Raw genomic sequence first — 23,772 nt, 5'->3', positions numbered from 1 at the left:
ACTGATACTGAGAATCACACTTGAGGATAATGGTTGGAGCCATTGGATTGTGTGATTGGCTTGTTGGCTTTTTCACATTTGAGGTTGATAGTAGGAGCTATCAACTAGTGTGGATTAAGTTTGTTGGCCTACCTAATCAACTCATTTTGGCTTGTTCGCCAAAGCGAAGGTTTAAAATGGGCAGGATGGGATCTCGGTCCACTAGGAAAGTCAACGAGCTTTCCCAAGTTAATAGTGAGGGTTATTGACTTGAGTAAAATAGTGGGAGCATCGTTTAATAAAAGACCATATTAGATAATAATGAACTTTATAATAACTTTATCTTTTCTACAATTGTAGATTCACCAAAATGAGCATTATGAACCTGCGGTCGATAATCGAGAAAGAAAACAGGTTGGATGGATCCAATTTCTCATACTGGTATCGTAATCTTCGGATTATACTCAAGTCAGAAAAGAAATTATATATCCTTGAAAAGTCATATATGGTTGAGCCTGATCCTGATGCCACTCAGGAAGTAAAGGAAACTTATCAAAAGTTCCTTGATGATGTTGATAGCGTACAATGTTTGATCTTAGCATCGATGACACCTATGCTGCAAGAGCAACATGAGAATATGGACGTTTCTTCTATTATTCTATACCTCAAGGAGCTTTACGAAACAAATGCTCGACATGAGAGGTACAAGGTGTCGAAAACACTGTTTGGGAGTCATCTGACTGAGGGAGCCCAAGTTGGTCCTTATGTGCTCAAGATGATCGAGCACATAGAGAGGCTTGAGACTTTGGGATGTGGCTTGGATGCAGAATTACAAATGGATTTAATTCTGCAATCCTTGCTTGACTCTTATGCTCAGTTTATAATGAATTTCAATATGAACACGATGGAAAAAAACCCTGTTAGAACTTTTGAACATGCTGAGGACTGCAGAGCAGGACTTGAAAAAGTCCAAGCCTGTTTTACTGGTTGCTGCCAGTAAAGCTAAGGGCAACGACAAGGGTAAGGCCAAGGCCAAACCCAAGCCCAAGCCCAAGCCCAAAGGACATGTTGCTCTTGGGCCTGAGAGGGGCATAAGGAAGGGTAAGGTCATCTGCTTCTTTTGTGGCAAGCCTGGCCACTTGAACACTATAAGGCTTTCCTCGCAAGCAAGAAGAAGTCAGAGGCTACGACTTTAGGTATTTTTATGATTGAGATTAATTTCTCTCCCTCAACATCTTGGGTCATTGACACATAATGTGGTACTCACATTTGTACTGATGTGCAAGGACTAAGGCAGAGTAGAGTGCTCGCCAAGGGAGAGGTGGACCTACGAGTTGGAAATGGAGCACATGTGGCTGCATTGGCTGTAGGGACTTATTGTTTATCTTTGCCTACGAGCTTGTTATTGGGACTACATAACTGTTATCACGTACCTTCTATTTCCAAAAATATTATTTCATCCGCTTTGGATAATATAGGGTATCATTTTGAGATATCTAATGGATTGTTGTCCTTTAGTTTGAATGGTATTCTATTTAGAATTGCAAGGTTATATAATGGATTATATGTTCTTGATTTAAACAACAAAGATATTCTCAATATTGAAACCAAGAAAGCTAAACATAGCGATCAAAACCAGACATATCTCTGGCACTGTAGATTGTGTCATGTTAATAAGAATAGCATTGCAAAACTTCAAAGGGATGAAGTTTTGGACCCTTTTGACTTTCAGTCATTTGAGGTATGCGAGTCATGCCTGTTAGGCAAAATGACCAAGTCTCCTTTCACAGGACAAGGTGAAAGGGCTACTGAGCTGTTAGGCATAATCCATAGTGATGTATGTGGTCCACTAACAGTTGAAGCCAGAGGTGGATATTCATACTTCATCACATTTACTGATGATTTTAGTAGATATGGTTATGTCTACCTTATGAGACATAAATATGAAGCCTTTGATAAATTCAAGGAATTCAGGAATGAAGTACAAAATATGTTGGGCAAAAGTATTAAAGCTTTTCGATCGGATCGAGGAGGTGAATACTTAAGCTCAGGGTTTTTAGAGTACCTGAAGGAATGTGGGATAGTATCACAACTCACCCCTCCTTATACACCCCAACATAATGGAGTCTCTGAAAGGAGGAACAGGACCTTACTTGACATGGTTAGGTCCATGATGAGTTTTAGTGATTTACATGCATCATTCTGGGGTTATGCCCTAGAGACTGCGACTCACCTTTTGAACCATGTGCCATCAAAGTCTGTAGATAAGACTCCATATAGGCTATGGAGTCGGCGAAAGCCCAACTAGTCTTATCTAAGGATTTGGGGTTGCGAAGCTTATGTTAAGAAATTGACTTCGAACAAGCTGGGCCCAAAATCCTGTAAATGTATATTTGTGGGGTATCCAAAGGGGACCAAAGGATACTACTTCTACCACCCAGAAGAGAGCAAAATTTTTGTTGCTCGTTCTGGTGTCTTCCTAGAAAAGGAATATTTTCTAAGAAGTACTAGTGGGAGAAAAGTAGAACTTGATGAAGTTCTAAAACTATAAGTTATACTAGACGAAGGACGGGATGATATGCCACAGGAAGTGGTTAAGCATCATGAAGAGGTTGCTCCACAACTTGTGGAACAAACTAAACCACCTCAAGTAGCACAGAAGCTACCTAGATCTAGGAGAGTACGCTATGAGCCCGAAAGATACGGTTATCTCGTGACTCAACATGGTGACGAACTAGTCTACCAAGACGATGAACCCAGAACCTACGAAGACGCTATATCAAATCCAGATTCCGTTAATTGGCTTAAAGCCATGAAATCTAAGATGGACTCCATGTACCAAAACCAAGTGTGGTCTCTGGTGGAACCACTTGAAGGGGTAAAACCCATAGTGTAACCCCCGCACTACTTTGTGTTCACGTATGTTGTATATAATTATGCATTGGTATGACTCTTGCATGTGTTCTCATTTTTTTTATTTTGGACGAATGAAAAGATTTTGTTGGTTGGTTGTGATTTCCTGATTCGAGTTGAAAAAGAGAAATCTTAATTTGATGAGACTGGTTTGTTTGAGTGATAAATAGAAGCGTTTTGGTTAATTGAAGTGTGAAATGGTTTGTGTAGAATGTTTACTCTTGATTTGTCAATTCCATCACTTGAGTTATAAAATTTATATTTGATGTATCTTGTGATAATTGGTGGTTGGTTTGGAAAGGGATGACTTTTCCATATTGGTAATTTGAGTTGAGTGAAATGTTGTTACGAATGTGTGAAAAAGGGGGGTGAACTACAAGTTTTAGAACTTTTTTGGGTTCAAGTGTAAGGATTTAATACATTGGGACTATATTGAAATTCTGCATATTTTGGTGCCGAGGCATATGTTACATTTTGGAATTTAGACTAAATTGTTAGTTTTGAAAGTTTCTTTGTTATTTTGGGGGTGCAAGTGAGAATATTCAATATTTTGGGACCTTATTGAAAGATAGCGATAATATAGGGGTCCCTTTGTAATAAAAATACTGTTGTGTTTGGGGGCCTTTGAATAGCATAAAAATTCAGGGGGCAAATTGATATTTGCCACTCAACTGACTTATATCCAGTTCAGTCGATTGGAAGGAAGAAAAGGAGAAAAAAAGAAAAGAAGAAAAGAAAAAGGAGAAAGGAGAAGAAGAAAAGGAGGAGAAGGGTGGTCTTGACCCCATTTTCATTTGGAAATCGATTTTTGGGCGTGCTTGATCCATGGGTAAGCTTTTATTTGGGTAAAATTTTATCCTTTTTCCTTCATCTTCTCTAAGTTTGTAGTTAAGCTAATTTCTTCAAAGAATTGGTTCAGATAGGAGGAGGAGAACCAAGTTCTTTGAGGGTTTTCGTTATTTGGGACAAGCTTCACGAGGGTGAGTGGAAAAATCTAAACCCTTAACTTTTGTTTTAACAAAATTATTTCTAAATGCTTATTTATACTTGTTTATTGTTTTAAATTGCCTAATATGTTTGATTTCTTTATATAAATGAGCTTTATTGCAATGTTATTGTTGGAAATTGTTGATAGACATGAGAAGACAAAATTTTGATGCTTTTGGGCAACAATTTGAAAAGAAATGAAAATGGGTTGAAATTGTTGGATTTGAAAACATTTGAGAACTTGCATTTATATTTTTTTTCAGTTACATGAGATAGTATGAAATTTATTATATGCTCATGAGAAAAAATGTTTTGAGAATAAGTATGAAATGATAGTGGGTTTTCAAACCACCCTGCGTAGTGCCTATCCCCCTTATGATGTGGATTTGATTCTACACATACGTATGATTTGATATTGCCGGCCCCAGGTGGGTCGAAGGCCTGAGCGAGGCAGATATCGCTACACATGATTTGATATTGCCGGCCCAAGTGCGTCGAAGGCCCAAGCGAGGTAGATATCGCTACATATGATTTGGTTGTGCCGGCCCAAGTGGGTCGAAGGCCCGAGCGAGGCAGATATCGCTAAACAGGATATGATTGTGTCGACCCGAGTGATGCTTGGACTCACTGGGTCAAAGGCTTGAGCGGTGACCGATTCCACCTAGCAGGATGGATTTATTGGTTCAGCCTGTGCAATGTTAGATCTTGTCGGGTTAGACGGATTTACCCCTGGGTACTAGTTGGGTGAGAGTTTTCACATGTGATTGAGAGATGGTTTGGATATATATATATATATATATATATATGTGTNAGTGGGAGAAAAGTAGAACTCGATGAAGTTCTAGAACCACAAGATATACTAGACGAAGGACGGGATGATGTGCCACAAGAAGTGGTTGAGCATCATGAGGAGGTTACTCCACAACTTGTGGATCAAAGTGAACTACCTCAAGTAGCACAGGAGCTACGTAGATCTGGGAGAGTACGCCATGAGCCCGAGAGATACGGTTATCTCGTGACTCAACATGGTGACGTACTGGTCTACCAAGACGATGAACCCAGAACCTACGAAGACGCTATATCGGATCCAGATTCCGTTAAATGGCTTGAAGCCATGAAATCTGAGATGGACTCCATGTACCAGAACCAAGTGTGGTCTCTGGTGGAACCACCTGAAGGGGTAAAACCCATAGGGTGTAAATGGGTCTTCAAGAAGAAGACTGACATGGATGGCAACGTGCATACTTATAAAGCACGGCTGGTTGCCAAAGGTTTCAAACAAATTCATGGCATTGACTATGAAGAAACATTTTCGCCGGTTGCCATGATTAAATCCATCCGGATTATGCTTGCGATTATTGCATATCATGACTATGAGATTTGGCAAATGAATGTCAAAATAGCTTTCCTTAACGGAAACCTTGAGGAGAATGTGTATATGACACAACCTGATGGTTTCATTCTTGATGGACAAGCTGATAGGATATGCAAGTTGCAGAGATCCATATATGGACTCAAGCAAGCTTCAAGGAGCTGGAACATTCGTTTTGATGAAGCCGTAAAATAATTCGGTTTTATCAAGAACGAAGATGAGCCCTGTGTTTACAAGAAAGTGAGTGGGAGCGCAGTAGTATTCCTAGTGTTGTATGTCGATGACATACTTCTGATCGAGAATGATATACCAAACTTGCAGTCAGTAAAGACTTGGTTATCCAAGTGCTTCTCCATGAAGGACTTAGGGGAAGTAGCCTACATCCTTGGCATAAAGATCTATCATGATAGATCGCGTAGGTTACTTGGCCTAAGTCAGAATGCGTATATTGACAAAGTACTGAAAAGATTCAGTATGGAAGAATCCAAGAAGGGATTTCTTCCGATGTCACATGGTGTTTATCTCTTTAAGGAATTGTGTCCTATAACACAAGATGAGAGAGATAGGATGAAGAGGATCCCATATGCATCAGCAATTGGATCCATCATGTATGCTATGCTATGTACTCAGATTGATGTCTCATGTGCTTTAAGTACTTGTAGTAGAGATCAATCGGATCCAAGTGAGCATCACTAGATGGCTGTCAAGAATATTCTTAAATACCTGAAGAGGACTAAGGATATGTTCTTGGTTTATGGAGGGGAAGATGAGCTCACTAAAAAATGATATAGTGATGCTAGTTTCCAAACGGACAAAGATGATTATCAATTGCAATCAAGGTTTGTATTTTGTCTCAATGGCAGTGCAGTGAGCTGGAAGAGCTCCAAGCAAAGCACTGTAGCGGACTCTACAATGGAAGCTGAGTATATTGCATTGTCAGATGCGGCCAAGGAGGCAGTCTGGATAAAGAAGTTCATTACTGAACTTGGTGTGGTTCCTACGATTGTTGATCCTATAGACATCTATTGCGACAACAATGGAGCAATTGCTCAAGCCAGGGAACCACGGTCTCATCAGAAGTCCAGACACAAACTCAGACGATTCCATCTCATCGGAGAGATAGTCAAGAGGAAAGACGTGCAGATTAGTAAAGTGCATACTGACGACAATCTCGCAGATCCACTGACAAAGCCTCTGTCACAGCAGAAGCATGAAAGACACTTGAGATCATTTGGTATTAAATACATGAATGATTGGCTATAGTGCAAGTGGGACATTGTTAGAGTAGATGCCCTAAAGCCAATCAATTATTGTAGAATTGACTCTTTGTAATAATGTTCATTAATCAATAATAAAAGGTATTTTATTTTATATCGCACAAATCATTATTATTGTAATATGTATTGATATATGTCCTTAGAATGGTAGAACCATGACGAGGGCATCAAGTGTTTCAAATCTTGATAGTGAGAACCCTATAAGCACATATGGTGGCCATTCTAGAAACGTCCGTAGCCCTAGTATTATTCTGAAGTAAGGGCACAGATAATACGGTAAGGCTATCATAGTGTTGAACAACCCTGTCGAAAGGCAGTGACTGATCTCACTTGTCAAGATTGTTTGGTGACAACCTGGTGCAACAGATGGGTGTTTGTTGTAGGTGGATATACCGCAGCAAGTTTACTAGATTGACCCACCAGAGGATTCCATATGGATGGTAACCCCAATATCTATGGAACAAATCCAATATCTATGGAACAAATCCTCTAATGAATGATGGTGCATGTGATCCTTAGACTTGAGATCACCGGAGTACCTTGTGCACCGATTGGTGCAGTTTGACACTAGCCTAACGCAGTTATATTCAAAGCTGTCAATATGGTGATGATTGGCTGTATCAAGGAGTGTATCAAGACTTGGTGGATAGACAAAGGATTCATCACTCTCGGGTACGGGAGAATTTATCTCACGGCGTAATTCAGTATATGGCAATGAACTAAAACTGTGGCCATAATAAGATTGAGTTGTTGCTCTATGCGGATTATAATACAGATCATTGGTCTAGAAACTGAATACATAATATCAAGAGTAATCGAAGGTTAACACTATTTATATATCTTCGTCTCGTCGAGATAATGTATGATGAAAGGATCGAATTGTATGGTAACCATATCGTTGACAGGTAGCTACTTTGCTGAATCCGAAACTATCAGGTGGCCATGATGCCTTGCTAGGGGCCAATCTTGGTCTGTGTATTAGTGAGACGATTAATTGGTGTTAATCGCGTTACTATACACTGCTGATATGATGAGGAGCCTATGGGTCACACACATAGAAGATAATTTAAGAGCCAGGAAGTGAGAAGGGTGTTTTCGTCTTTTTAGGTGAAATGGTATTTTGGTAATTTCACAATGCAATTAAATTTGCTGAGGTCGTAGCCTTTTATTTAATTTGTTAGAAAAATGAAATAAGTGAAACTACATTTAAATATGTGTTAGTATATATTTAAATAAATTATCATTATTGTTAAGTGTTAATATATATATATTAATTGATTTTAATTGAAGATAATGATGAATTAAAATAAATATCTTATTGGGAGTGTTTGGAAACATGGGGTGTTTGGGTTGGAGCCAAAGCCTATTCCATAAGGGAATCGGGCAACTAAAATATGACTATAAAAGAAAAAGGTGTGTGTGATTTTTAATAGATGATTCATTCTTTGATTGAGAAAGAAAACACACAACCCCAAAACACTCTCTGCCACGCCAGATTTGTTTTTGCCTAAAATCAAATTTCTTTGATTTCTCTTCTTTGTTCTTAATGCTAAAGAGGATTTAGCAAATCCCTCTTTAGTTCATTGCGATTATCTTCATGTGGACTACGTCAGTTCGACCCTACACTTGGGTCGGTACCAAAATACATTCAGAGACAACTTGGAGGAGCCTCCAAACGTAAGAATGGTTTCTTAAACTCTAGATTGATTTTCTGTAGATTCATGTTTTTGATATAAACTGTAATTTCTGTGACCTGATTTTGGGTTCTATGGAACAACCCTTGTTATTATTGTTTTTATTTTCCGCTGCCTCAATGGATCGTTTACTAACATACCCTTGGTCGCCTAAGTGATTGAGTTCGAGACAAAATCAAGATCTGCCCTGATACACGATCACGTAAGCGATTTATGGTTTCGCTTAAGCAATTCTTCCGTTTTACCTTGGTCGCTTAAGCGATTCTGGATCACTTAAGTGATTAAGTCTGAGGCAGAATCAAGATTTGCCTAGATGCACGATCGCTTAAGCGATTTTTCGCTTTTACCTTGGTCACTTAAGCGATCAAGTTCGAGGCAGAATCAAGATCTGCCCAGGTGCACGATCGCTTAAATGATTCTTCGCTTTTACCCTTAGTCGCTTAAACGATGAAAAATCGCTTAAGTGATCAAGTCCATGACAGTATAGACATCTGTCTAGATCCATGATCGCTTAAGCGATCCTTTATGGGAAACCCTTTGTTGCTTAAGAGATATATGTAGCCGCTTATATATCGCTTAAGCGACTATGGGCAATACATATTTTTTCTAGCTTTTCTCTAGAATTTTGACAAACTAAAATCACCAACAAATATTAATTCCATATTTTCTCCTGAATTTGACAACCTAATTGGTTCAACACATCAATGCTATGTAACAAGAATATTAAATAACTAAAACTCAAAAGAGGGAGAGAAATATTGAATTGCTTTTGTATTAATATGAAATATGTCAATTACATTCAATAACAACATTATGTACAACAAATAAATCTCCTATATACACCGAAAAAAAAAAAGCAGGGCCGACAACCTCCATCCCCCCTCTTCATCATTCTCTTCAGCCACTTCCCCATCCTCCAAAATTATCCAACACACCTTTAGCATCGGCACCACAACCCAAGTATCAACAGTCTGACGCCTAACAACACCAGCTAATCCAATTCAAGACAACCCAATAAGATAATATCACATAAACTACAAAATTCTAAGTCCAACTTCCATACCTTTTGATGACAGCATCAGCAATGACTTGGATTGGGTTCTGGTCAATCAAAAGGGATCCATATGCCCATGGAAGCACTCAACAGCCCAGCGCTCCCGACAGTTGCTCATTGTTTTGTCATTCAAGCCATCCATGGTCATGTCAAACTCAATAAATTTCAGTGCATATGCCCCACAACACTACAATAGGAGGAAGACATTAGCATTAGAATCAACTTATAGAACAATTGTATTATATAAGTTTTATACAAAATTTACCTTGAGTCATTTGTTGGGACGGAAAGGCGCTTAAGTAGCCATTTTCCCTTCAGTACTTCATCACCGAAGTGCTGAAACATCTCGCTGTCACGCAACAGCCACGGGAACAATGCACACAGTGGCTCCAACTCCGTCTCCAACTGCCTCTCTCAATAAATACTTGGGTTGCAGTCAAGGATCTTTAGTAAGCCCTCATCTAGAAGCGCAACGATGGTTATCCAGTGCATATCCTTGATGTTGATGATGCAGTATACTCTTTTAACCTTTGCCCAACTATGGTCATGTTTGGGCCTTTCCCTCCGTACATACTGCATGATCCTGCCATCAAACTGAAAATCATCAAGGACACCGTCAAAGTCATCTGTGCCTAATCTTTTTCACTTGCCTCCTCTTGCTGCACCTCTACCAATGGCCTTTTTCATTAAAGTGTCATATGTCGTTACTAGCGTTTGGCCAAAGGCCACATCGGTGATGACATAATTGGGATACAATATATCACCATTACTGCTCTGTTGTAGCCTCGTGAGTGCCAATATCTCATCGATGTGCTGCATCAAATAAAAACAACATGATAAGTATACAATACCTCATGGAAAACATAAGCAAAAATAAGGGAAAATAACTCACCATGCCGTCAAGCCACCTGCCCATCATCAACATCTTTTCAAACCACTCCCGGGGATAATCACCAATCTTGCATTTCACATGGGCATCACTTCCAGATTCATTGTAATAGGCATATAAGAGTTTTTTCTTTTCCTGCTCTATTGGCCAATACAAATCGACCTTTAACTCCTCCGTTTTTGCTTGCCCACTTCCTCCCCCTTCCTCCATTTGCACATCCCCACTTCCTTCGCGTCTCGCCTCACCCTTCTCCATTATCACTTCCCCACTTCCTCAAGCAACCTCCTTAACCTCTTCCTTTTTTGCTTCTCCACTTTCGTGGACTTCCTCAATTTTTTTCTTCATTTTCCTCTTCTTTCCATACATTACTACGGTGTAAGGAGATTTGACAAACTTACTCTTTCAGCTATCTCTTTTAAGCTTAGGTTGTACTTCAACTGCTTTCAATACTCCACCAACTTCCTCCTCCACCCAACCAACTTTCTCTGCCACCTTATCAACTTTCTCCTCCACCATTTTCATCCGCTCTTCCATCTCCTCAAACCTTTCATAAACAGCTGTTGTAAAACTCTCAAACAAACCATTTATGAGGTCAACTACCTCATTCTCCCGACCCCAATGCCTCGGCAAAGTGGTACTTCTTGTACCGGTTTGCCAATTAGGTGGAGGCATACGAACCTCTTGATCCTCCTCCTCCTCCTCCTCCTCCCTCCCGCCGATTAGAGCTTTATCATCCTCGGCGTCAACAACATTCTCAAGCAGTGGCCCTACAACTGCACTTAGATGCATGACCCCTTCTAGGTCCTGCATTAGGCAGTCTATCCCTTTATCTGCTTCATCCTTCAATGCTTTGAAGGATGTAACATACTCCTCTCCCGCTTCACCCCTAGTAGTGGTGAGGAAGGGATGGACAACTCCCTGTAATAAGAAACAAAATCAATCAAATTTAAGCCATATTTAAAAGCAAGTGTATATTCAAAAGCTTAATCCTTTAATTTTACCCGAGCCGCTTGAATTTCTATGTCTATTTTGTTGTAATCCCAATGGGTACATTTCTCGATATACCACTGCTACATCTTAGGAAATTGCGGTCGCTCACCCGAAGTCTTCCTCCCTCCCCTCCCCTCCCCTCCCCGCCTTAGTCAGGATAGGGACAACCTCATACATCCAAGCCTACATTGTAAAAAAATAGTCCATATCATAATTAAAACACATAATAGAAAAAATATAAACAAAAAAAAAGTTATTAATATTTACCTGCATTGCCCATGGGAAGCCAAACAAGTTGTACATGCTCGGTCTATTCTTCTCGACAGATTGGCGCTGCTTTAACGCCATGTCTTTTCCTTTTAGGGAGTCCATGGTTAGCTGAAATGATACCCGTCCCCACAGATAAACATTAAAGAAGTCCATGTTGCTTGCAAACTTCACCCAATCCATATTAACGGCTTTTGTTGAGTTAGAAGCCATTAGGATCGAATGCACAAACCATACCAGACACATTTTGAACCTTTCTAAAGAGCTATACCCACCTTCTTCTAACTTCTCCTCTAAATCGCGTCCAATAATAGACGTTCCCCCCCCCCCCCCCCCCCCCAAAACCTTTCTAGCCCTACTTTTCTTTATTCTCTGTTGCTCTGCCGCATCTAGTAATTCCCCACATCTTAAGCCTGTCATCAGGGCATATTCCATCATCCCAAAACGTAGTGGTTTTCCATCAACCACGAACCACATTTTTTTTTTTTTTTGGCTTTTAATTGAGTACGGCAACATATAATGCACTTCCTGCCTTCAGAACGCCTTTTTCCAAATTTCTCTGATGTTTACAAAATGACCGAAACAACTCTCTTTGAATTGGTCTAAACCTTTCTTCTATTCTTGTAAAATATCTATTATTCTCGTAAAAACTTGTCAACTCGACTAATTGTCACCCTTACGAGGAAGTACGGTACCTTATCGCTTACAACCTCCAACCCACAGTCTTTATAGTTTACGCTTCGGAAAATCTGCACAATCGATATAAACTAAATATCAGCAAAAAAAAGAAACCAAAACAACTAATAGGTTGCCAACATACTTTGTAAACAAAGAAAAAATATCATACAATGAACTTTTCAACTAATCTTTTCAAGTGTATGAGAAAAAAAAAAAAAAAAAAGCATCATACAATGTAAATGAACATAAAAACCATACTGCACAGCTCATTACTAATCCTGCCATCACAACAGTTAACAACTCAAAACACATCTAAAACATCATTAAACTAAAACTCAACCGAAGCATCAATTGAGCAAGCATTTAACACTTCTAACACAACAAACAAACTTAGTCTTCCACTTAATAATATTACCTCCACCACCATCATCAACAACATCCATTCATTCATTCATTGTTACAAACTAATAATCTAAACAATCACTTAATTAAAACTTCACCAACGTATGAATTAAAAAACTTTCATTTCACACTTCAAGCACAACCAACAAACATTAGTATCACACATAACAACATTAACATAACACCTACACCACCGTTACACATTCATTCATAAGATCACTAATTTAAGGATCACCACAATTAAGACCATTATCCTCACAACTAGAAAAAAACACATCCAAATAATCACCAAAGCTAACACCCCACCAACATATGAATTAAAAACCCTGCAATTTAACACTTCTAACACAACAATCATGGCCAGCCCTGCAAATGCAAGCCCTATAGCGCTGGCCACGCACAACGCATGCAGCGCTACGCGCGCTGTGCGTGGCCAGCCTTGACAATATGCAAGGCAACCCTCCAGCCCCCCTATTCCGCCACCTCCTGCCATCCCAAGCCCACCAAACTCCCAAAAACAACCTCCTTACAGCCTCCCTTGCCTTCCCCCATCATTTGGAACCCAAACAAAGCCACTACACCAATGCCCGCCAACTACTTGACAAAATGTCACAACCACTATAACAATAAAACCAACTACATCTCCCCCAAATTCGCATAAATCAATCCATTTTCTCATCCAATTAAAAAAAACAAGTAAAAAAGGTACCCTTTCTTCATCAACGTCCTCCTCCTCGCCTGAATTCTCGCCGATGTCCTCTTCTTCATAACCGTTTTCCAATTCTTCTCTTTGTTCTTGTGCCGCCATCGTCTCCTCTACCTTTGAACCACCTTCACTCATCGGATGATCCATCGAAGCGTCTTCTTCGATAGTCTTTGAACTACTGGCGTCGCCGGAGTCTAGGATTCGGAGTGGGGTTGGGTTTTCCTCCTCTTTGTGAACGTCAGCCATGGTTTTGTGTAAGGAAGCTTTAGGATTGAAAATTTGCCGGAATTAAGGCATTATAGTCGCCAAAAATCGTAGAGAAACGAATAGTGTTTGTTGGTCTTTTTGGGGTATATGGCTCGATTAAGCGATTTTGAAGGGTAGGACTCGTTTTCAAATTTCAAAATTTAAATAAACTTTTGTTAATTTGTTTTATCCACATATATTTAAATCTTTTCAGTCAAACTCATTTTACATAGAATAATGCTACACTTACATCACTCTTTTACACAATTTTCATTACATCATGATGTGGCATATGTCACAACCACACAAATTTTTAATTATTTTGAATTTTTAATATTGTAATAGAATTTGTGTGGTTATGACATATGCTACATCATGATGTAATAAAAATGGTGTAAAAAAGTGGTATAAGTATAACATTACTCTTTTATATATTTAATGAATCTTAAATGTACCATATCAGCTTTTCTAAATTAAAAAAATTTAAAAATATTTTCGAAATCATTTTTTAAATGCAAACTTGGGATGAGAGTTAAATTTCCTAAAGACAAGGTGGAAAACATAAGATCAATCAAATCAAGAGTTCCATAAGATTTAAAAAAGACAAGTTAGCTAATCCCCTCTCTCTAACTTTCTTTCTTACTTCTTTTAAATCGTGAAATGAAATCCCTGTTCTCTGTAGCTCTCTTCTACTGTATCTTGTAAAAATCCCTAGACCTCAATATCTTTTCTCTAAATACCTAATCTCGAGCTAACAGTTCCTCAACGTCTCAATCATCTTGTTCATGTCGGCGCTCTGAAGTCTATAAATCGTGAAATCCCTTTATCTCGTCACGTTCACTCAGTACCGTTGTCTCAATAAGTTTCAGGTAAATTCAGTTGTATTTCGTTTTTATTTTGGTGTCTTTAATTGGATTTAGTAACTTTAATTTGAAGTTTCATCTGTTTAATTGTTGCAAATTTGGATGCTGGTTTATGTTGTAACATGTGTGTGGAATTCTTGTTTAGAGATTCTTGTTTAGAGATTCTTCATAAGTTTGTTAAATGCCATGGATTTAGTGCTTTTGCTGGATAGGTGTTGTTTTTATGTTACTTAACAGCTATATTTAGTCGCAGGGATTATGTAGGAGAAGATATGAAATTGTGGCGAAGAAAAGAAATGTGATTGGATTACAATATCAATATTTCTATTGCTGTCATTTCTTGTAATTCTAAATGCTTGTTGAATATTATGGTGTTTTATGTTGTCATGTCTTCTCTGAATTGGAAGCCTGAAATATTTTCTAACCGTTAAGCAGGGCTGAATTCATGTATCATTCATATATAATGTTGACTATATGAGCTTGACTTGTTATCATCTTAAGTTGGAGGGTATGGGGCGGTTGTAGTGGGATTTTTTTTTTTTTTTTTTTTTTCGTATTTAACATTATTTTATCATGCTTAGTTATTTATGACACTGAGCTGGATACTGAATCTATGACCTGTGTTCTTAGTTCATGCTGATACTTGCTTAGTCCGTTTTTCTGAAAAGTATTCATGTACTAGGTTTTGTATATATCTTACGTAACACTAATGTTTTTTTTAAGTATTTGATAAATGTCATGAACATGATTAAACCATTTTAGGACCCCTACTTCTTGTTTTAGCATCATCTCTTATTCATAAATTTGGTCATTTCCATTGTACTATCTACTTTGCTCATATTTGGTTGTCTGGGATACAAAATGATATTAATTGCTTCAGCATAGTACTATCTATTATTTGGGTGTTGTGTTTCATGTGAAATGCTAAATTATTTAGAGTTTTCAATACTGGAATGTGCTTGGGTTATCTCAGGTGGGGAGGGTTACAGCCAATAGTAGACAAGGGGAACAAGCTTTTAGTTTGAATTATTCAGTAATAATGTTCAGTTCATAAAATTAGTATTTTGTTATCCCATATTTAGCTCATGAAATATAGAATTTTTTTATATTATGGGTAGAAGGTGTAACATTTATGGATGGCTTATGTTATCATTTGTCATTAAACACATAGATGGCTTAATATCATTTGTCACTGGCCATTTGTTGGGTATTTACACCATAAATGTATTCTGAGTTCATAAAGTAGTATTTTTCTCTTCTAGTCACATCTTGGTGGCTTGCTTTTCGCAAAATTTGGCAACAATCAGACTGTTCGCTTGACTTGGCTTTTGTGAATATTTTTCTTTTAGTCATAAACTCTAATGTCCCTTTTTGAGTTTATGATCTAGAAGGGAAATTAGGTATTTAGATCATAAACTCTAATTCTATTTTAAAATTTAATTCGAACTATATTTTTGTTCTCTTTCCATGAGATATATGCTACCTTTTTTACCAGTAGAGATGGGAAATTATGCAATGTTGGGAATCATCTATTTATTAAATCCCTTGATCTCACTCTTCTATGTGATCGAGTTGCACTTTTCTATTGATCATCAAATTTCCGATAATTCTTTTTCATTTGTTACTCTTCAAACAAAGCATGGAAATCAGTTGCATCCTGCTGTGCAACTAACCTGAAGATTGCATACCTCTTTGTAATTCTTTTATTTCACATATATGAAATAGGCATATACCTTGGCAATATTTCATGGCTACTATGTACTTAGAGATGCCCATACTACATGATAACAATAATCTTAATCAATTAAAATTGGATGCATCCATTATATAATCAAAACATTTTCCCTGTCTTTTTGTTTCATTTAGAAATAAAAGTTCACAATTCAAAGTTTTTCAACAATATCATGTAAGAATTATTTTGTCTTTTGAGAAAAAGATGAAGAAATGAATCTAAAATAGTTGTTAGAATATATACAAGTTGAGAATTGAGAAAGTATTAGATGATAAGTAGAAACATAAATAACAGAGTTATTTTTAAAATATTTGGGGCTTCTTTAGATATTTAAAATACGTTTAACATTTTTAAAGGGATAGATTTAGGAATAGTGTTTAATTAGATAAAGTGTGGGGCTAATAGAATCATTTAAAAAAAAAAAAATTCATGAGTGCACTTTGAAAATGTGTCTCAAATTTTATTTTTATTTCTATTTTTAATTTTTAGTTTTTAATTTATTTTTGCTGTGATTCTTAAAAAAATTTAATAATAGGCCCCAATTCCTTCTGAGGAAACAACAACATTAAGTCCAGTTCCTCCAGAGAAGTATGTGTGCACCAAATCTGCCAGATGAGAAACTAGAGAATTTAAAATGGAGTGAAAAACAGTTCTTTATCTAACATTTAGTTTCAGTAGAAAAATTATAATTTCTTCACATTGATTAATTTGATTCGGATGCTTGTGGGTATTTGATTCTCTCTGTATAAATGTATAATTTGTTCATAAAAAATTCTAGGTCCGTTTGTTTTATTTATTTGGATAGGATTTTGGAATAACATTGGTATGAATAGGGGAGTATACGAAGTAAAATTTAAAAATTTTAAAAAACCCCCCAGGTTTGCTAATTTAACTAAACACCCCAATATATAAAAATTTTGTAAAATGACAAAAAGACCCCCCCCACGCGCAGTGCTAGATTCCGACCACCACGTATGGCCGGAAAATTGCACTACACCGCAGACCCGGTCGGATCTAGCGGGTAGAAGGCCAGATCTACGGCCAAATCTGGCCGTCGACGCTGCAATTGTCCATCTTTTGGCCGTCGTTGTTTGTCAACGACGGCCAATCTGGCCTTTTCCGGCCATTTCCGGTGGTGGTGTAACCTTGTGACGAGTCCGCTACCACCGGCGGTGGTTGTCGGAATCTGGCAAGTATTAGTGGTGGGGGTGTTTTTGTTAATTTTTAAACTTTTTTTTCTGGGGTGTTTAATGAAATTAATAAACTTAAGGGCTCTAAAAGTAATTAAAAAATAGACTAATATTTCTCAAATAATGTGTCAAACAATATTTGGAGAATAGGATTGAGAATATGGGTAGAAATAATAAGCCAAACGGAGCCCTAGTTTTTCTCTTTTGTAAAAGTTTGCAAGGCATGGAACTTGCTTGAAATAAAGCAAGTACTAAGTTCATTGGTTATGGCTTCACCTTTTTCTGATATTCTGAAAATTTCCATTTCCTGTAATTTAGTTTTTGGATTATCAGGAACATTTTGGTTTGTGGTGGTTGATTGGTTGTTTTTGGATGTGAATTGAATTTCCTGAATCTGTTAAGATTTGATTTGGTGTATTAAAACTGAAAAAATGAATGGTGATGTATTTATAATTTTTGTTAGTCAATTGTTGGAGTTCTATTTCAAATTTGAATGTATATGGGATGCAGATAAAATGTTCGGAAAAATACCTTAGGGAAATGCTTTAAGTTTTCAAACATTTTCTGATTTTAGAACTCTGTAATTTAATAAACTTCTCAATGTAGATCTGTCTAATTATTATTATATTTTTTTTTTCATTTTGTTCTTGCAGTTTAATTCACTGAAATTATTAATACCTTAGGGAAATGCTTTAAGTTTTCAAACATTTTCTGATTTTAGAACTCTGTAATTTAATAAACTTCTCGATGTAGATCTGTCTAATTATTATTATATTTTTTTTTCATTTTGTTCTTGCAGTTTAATTCACTGAAATTATTACTTCTCTATGATTTATTTCCTGGACACATAGCAAGATATTAGAGCTGAAGTTATTGTTTCCTTTTTGTTTATTTTACATGATCGGTGCCAAATCAACTTTAACATTTATTAAAATGTGCAGGCTAAGGGCCTAGTTGAGCAAATTTATGTTCTGCCTGTGATTACATAAAGGATAAATCTAAAACAAAATGGAGGTTCCACATGGACCATAGTACAAGTAAATATCTTTATGCCACGTCTAAATTTTTTTTTTTCTCTTATCTATCTCTATAATTAATATGATTGATAGTTATTAAATTAATAATATATATCAATATAATACAATTGCTTTCTTTCTCGTCTTTTTTTTTTGGTCTGTCATGTGCCCTTAAGATATAACCACCTGTTGTTATATTTTGCAGCTGAATGATGAATGATATACTCCATTAGGCTGCAACTAACTTAATTTTTTCCCAAGGATAAATAGAAACCAAAGATGAAAATGCTGAAATGTGCTAGTCTAAACACACCATCTTATGCTGTAACTACTGGTAGACTTCTGAAGAAACTATCAGCAGCATCTAGAAGTTGTTTCTTCTCTACACACTCAGAGGAACCAGAGTTGAAGGATTTGATTGAATACATAGATTCTCTAAAAAACTATGAAAAATCTGGTGTGCCCAAGGGTGCTGGTACGGATTCAGAGGATGGATTTGATTTGGGTCGAATGAACCGCCTCATGGATAGACTTGGTAATCCTTTCTCTGCGTTCAAGGTTTGTGCTTTTCTTGCGTGCTCAATTTTTTAAGTTAATTTCAGTTTTGACTAAATTTTACAAGTATTATTAAAATGAGAAAATTATAGGCTGTTCATATTGCTGGGACCAAGGGAAAAGGATCAACAGCTGCATTTCTCTCAAATATTTTACGTGCAGAAGGGTATTCTGTTGGTTGTTATACTAGGTATGGAGAAGTTATTCTTACTAGTACTGTGGTAGTAGATGGGTAATATTAGGTATTATGCCAAATTATTTATGCTTAGTAATCATGCGTGTCTGTCACTAAAATAATATTTGTGCATAATCCACTTTTGCTACTAAATTTTTGTTGAATGATACTAATATAAAATCGCTAGTGAGCAGATGACATTGTTGACAAAACTTGTTAGTTCTTCTAATGTTACTGGGCTCCAGTAACATAGCACTTTGTTTACTATTTTATGTTAAGAAAATGAAGATTTGTATGTATAGCTTTGCATGTTATAGTTTTTTGATGTCAGATGGTTTTGTGTAAGCAGCCCCCATATGATGACAATCAGGGAACGTATATCAGTTGGAAGATTGGGAGATCCTGTTTCTGCAAAGTCATTGAATTGTCTTTTTCATAGGATTAAGCATGTTCTTGACAAGGCTATGCAAATTGAAAATCGTTCTCTCTCACATTTTGAGGTTTTAAATGCCGTTTTGGATACTAGTTTCAATATTATGGTTCAAATTTTCAAAAGCTAACTTTGAAAATTTTCAGGTTCTCAGTGCGATGGCATTCACTCTATTCGCTCAAGAAAATGTTGATATTGCAGTCATTGAGGTTATTCTTTCGGTTATTCTTTCTCTTCAATTTATTTGAGTAATTATATATGTTGATGAAACTGTGCACATAATCCTATATCATCTGGTTAAATTTGTATGCAAGTATCTTTTCTTACCTATTGAAAGAGGGCATGCTAATGAAAAGGCTGTTCATTTTTAACGTAGCAGGCTGGATTAGGGGGTGCCCGTGATGCAACAAACATTATTTCTGGTTCTTCACTTGCTGTGTCAATTATAACAACTATCGGTGAGGAACATATGGCAGCACTAGGTGGTTCTTTAGAAAGTATAGCTGTGGCGAAGTCAGGAATCATCAAACATGGTCGCCCAGTTGGGTGATTCTCCCTGCACATATTTCACATGATGATTGAAAAGTACTTCAACTGAACATAAAAAATCCTTCATCCTAGTTTTCAGTATTCTGGTCTCTGCTTTTCCAATTATCTCATATTCTTCATTACAAGATATAAATGCTTAAAACTTTTGATGAGATATAAATGGCCCCTTGATAATGTTCATGATAAAATTTGTTTGACTAATATATATTATCTTTGCCCCCATTAATGTGTTCTCACTTTAAACATGTTTTTTTTTTTTTTTAATTTTTTTTTATAGCCTTGAATTGGCATGCTCAATTATTACTGTCTTTGATATTCACTGTACACTTTTTTTTTTTTTTTTTTTGTGATATAAAATGTTCATCTCTTCAAAATCCATTTTTTCTGATTTCTTTATATTATCTATGAGTTTCATTCTTGTCTTTTATAGGATGCTTATGTTATGAATTCATAAAGACTAGAAACAGAAGTATAATTTCATCTGCTGATCAATGTTTATCAATGCTGCTTACTACAATAATCTGGTTAATATAGACTGATTAAATATTGTTTATATATTGATTTCTCATATGGTGTGAAAATACTGTAAAATTGTTTGATATGAATAGGCTCAATAGTGCTACAGAATTAAGCAATGTGCTATATTGAGTCGACAATGACATGATGACATGATTAACATATGCTTGCATTCATCTTATTATGAATTCTGTTTGCTTAGGAATTTGATTTCAACAATATGACAATGTAGTTGTGGTTCCATAATTCAACAATTCTTGGAATATGATAAGATCTTCCTTGTTTTATTTGTAACAAAAACTTAATGCTATAAATTGGTTTAACTTACAGTTGGTTTTGGGAGGGCCGTTTCTACCACAATTGAGTGCATTCTTCGTGATAAAGCATTGTCAATGTGTTCACCAGTAGTATCAACTCTGATGCCGGAATCAGAGCACCATAAATGGACTGAGTTTGTTATATGATAGACCTTGTCAAACTTGTGACATAAAATACAAATGAGAGAGACTTTCAACTTGTATTCTCTTGAAGCCTTACTTTTGGAATACAATAAAGCTTTTTTAAATTTACTTTTACCATCTATTTTCAATTCTCATGATATATTATTTTAACTTTTTTTTTTATTATGATAATTCTCCCTGCAGTCCCTTGAATTATGATGTCTGCCCTGCATGATTGGAAGTCACCAACTTCAAAATGCTTTGACTGCAGCATGTGCAGCACTCTGCCTTCGTAATCAAGGTTGGTATCTAATGTTGTTTATGCCCTATGGTCTATTCATTTCACTGGGGAACATTTGTAGAATGGAGGTTTTCCTTTCAATAGATAGTAGTTCTGCCAATGTTTAGATTGTAGTTTGCTTGTTAGGATTATGGATAACCAAAACTTACCTCATTACCTGGCACATAGGCTGCAGCCTTTGGAATGATGCAGTTTATTAGACTTACAGTTAAAGAATTCCTATTTAGCTGGCGACAGCCTTTTGTGTTTATGTATGTAAGATTCAAATAGGTTTTCCTAATCTTTTCCTCCCATGCTTTTGTCTCAACTATATCAAATTACATGTTCACTGGTTGTGCTCTTATCCAAGTTCTTTGATTGACACTTTCAATTGGGAATACCTTATAAGAATCATTAGCAAGAAAGCAGGCAAGCCTGAGATAATGGTGAAATTAAAATTGTTTAGTCAGTTTAAGTAAGGCTCTGTCATGTTAAGTTTATTATTGAGTCCTTGATGACTTCTCAGTTTCTGTTGATACTTCTATGGCTATCTCAGGATGGAAAATTTCAGACAGATCTATCAGGGCTGGTTTACAGGTACATGCTGGTTGGACGAAGTCAGTTCCTTACACCCAAGGAAGCTGAGACTTTAGGATTACCTGGAGCTACGATACTTCTTGATGGAGGTGATTTTTACTTTCTCACTGTTATTTCCTTTAATCCATTTCAGCATGTATTCATGTTGGGTCTGATTGGATACTGTCCATAAGAACGCTTACTCATCTGTTGAATGAATGTGGAGTCTTTTTTTTTTTTTTTGTGTTTTCAATAGGTATTAAGTATTGCATTCTAGTTTGAAATCAGATAATCTTTGGCAAGTTCTCTTATTTACAGTTTTCTTTTGTGAATGTCTTTTATGGCTGCCATAACAATTGGCAATCTCTCTAATTAGAATCATGATTGTTTCAACTTTACGTTTTGCAGCCACACTAAAGATTCTGCTAAAGCTTTGGTGGACAATACAAATGACCCTTCCAGAGGCAAAATGGCCATCATTGTAGCAATGGCTAGTGACAGGATCATTTAGCATTTGCAAGAGAATTTTTTCAGGTATAGATCACAGATTTTGCCATATCTAATGTAGCATAATGGTAAAACATTAGAACAACAATGGATTGCTGCGGAATGGTCTACTAGACGAAAGTAATTTTCTAGTTTGTCAATTAGGGAACATAACTTTAGTCCCTGTCATTCCTGGGATGGTGAGAGGGGATTCAGACATGTCTCGTAGTTGGTAATCCAACGTCCTAGTTCTCTAGCTAGGATTGCAACAAAATCTTTTATAATAACCTACTCAAGCTTGCATTTTTTTAGGGAAGGTCTAATCTAGATCTCACCGTGTTTCTCCAGGTAGAAATTAGAGGCGTTTTCCTAACAGAAGCTGATGTTGCTGGAGGCAAGACCCGAATAACTCAGCCTCTGTGTTAAGGGGTGTTGGATACAAGCTTCCCAAGAATTGGGGATCAATATTGTTCATGATGGACTGGCAGAGTATCAAGACTTGTTGCAGGATCCATCAACTTATTCTCCAAGGGCATCTGAAAACAGTACCTTAATTGCTGGTGAGTATTCGTTAGCAGTTTCCATGAAGGTTGCAAATCAGATTCTTAGGACAAAATCAGACAACCAAACAGGTATTCTTGTAATAACTGGATCTCTACATATTGTATCGTCAGTATTAGCTTCCCTTCACAAGTGAAGTTATAGTTTTCATTTTGCTCGAGTACTCTATAGAAATATTGTTATGTTAGTTGCATTGATCATGGTTTCTAGGAATCGAACTATTTGTTCGCAGTTTGGGAAAAACTAACAGAATTACAGATATATTGCATTTATATAACATTCACTTGGACTGTCCTAGTTGCGGGCATACTATCAACCATAATTTTACTTATAATAGTTTGATTTGTGAAAGGTAAAAGTAATAACCTTTAAGGTGACCATTACTATTGGGGTAAAAATCCCTGACCTCCAGCTTTTCTTTTGAAATAATCTGATAGAAACCCTAAGCTTCTCCTGCAAAAGATCACTCACAAACAACCACCCAGATCACTTTGAAACTCCAATAGTCAACAATCTAGAAATTCCAGTCACACCAGAACAGTTTAATCACTTCAAAACAATTGAAGAACACAAGCAATACTAAATAACCTCAATATATATATTTAATAGCAACTCTTGACATCACTACTCTAATAACAGTTCATCTACAACTACAATTTAGCATAACAGAAGATAAACATAAACCAACCCATTTAAGATGAATTTGCTAAAAATAAAGGAACCCGCTGGACTTCAAGGGCCAGCACCTCCCCAACCCCTTTCCCTTTTTACAATTTACAAATATCTAGACAGATCCTTCCCATTCTCTTTTATTCTTCGTACTCTCTTACACCTTTTTTTTCCTCACAATTGAGCTGTTGAACGTAGTATTAAACCAAAACTCTGCCCAAGGAATCCATTTGGGTCACTATCGGCGCTGAGTACTAACAAAGCAACAGAGGTATGTTTC

At 36.7% G+C, this 23,772-nt stretch overlaps 1 pseudogene; it reads left to right on the top strand.

Annotated features, from left to right (window-relative positions):
• The first annotated feature begins 14,037 nt into the window (after positions 1–14,037).
• On the top strand, positions 14,038–23,121 carry LOC116104945 (annotated as a pseudogene).
• The last annotated feature ends 651 nt before the right edge of the window (positions 23,122–23,772 follow it).

The sequence above is a fragment of the Pistacia vera genome, unplaced genomic scaffold (genome assembly GCF_008641045.1).
Source record: "Pistacia vera cultivar Batoury unplaced genomic scaffold, PisVer_v2 Contig489, whole genome shotgun sequence".
Classification (NCBI taxonomy): domain Eukaryota; kingdom Viridiplantae; phylum Streptophyta; class Magnoliopsida; order Sapindales; family Anacardiaceae; genus Pistacia; species Pistacia vera.
This window is presented reverse-complemented; position numbering and strand designations above follow the sequence as displayed.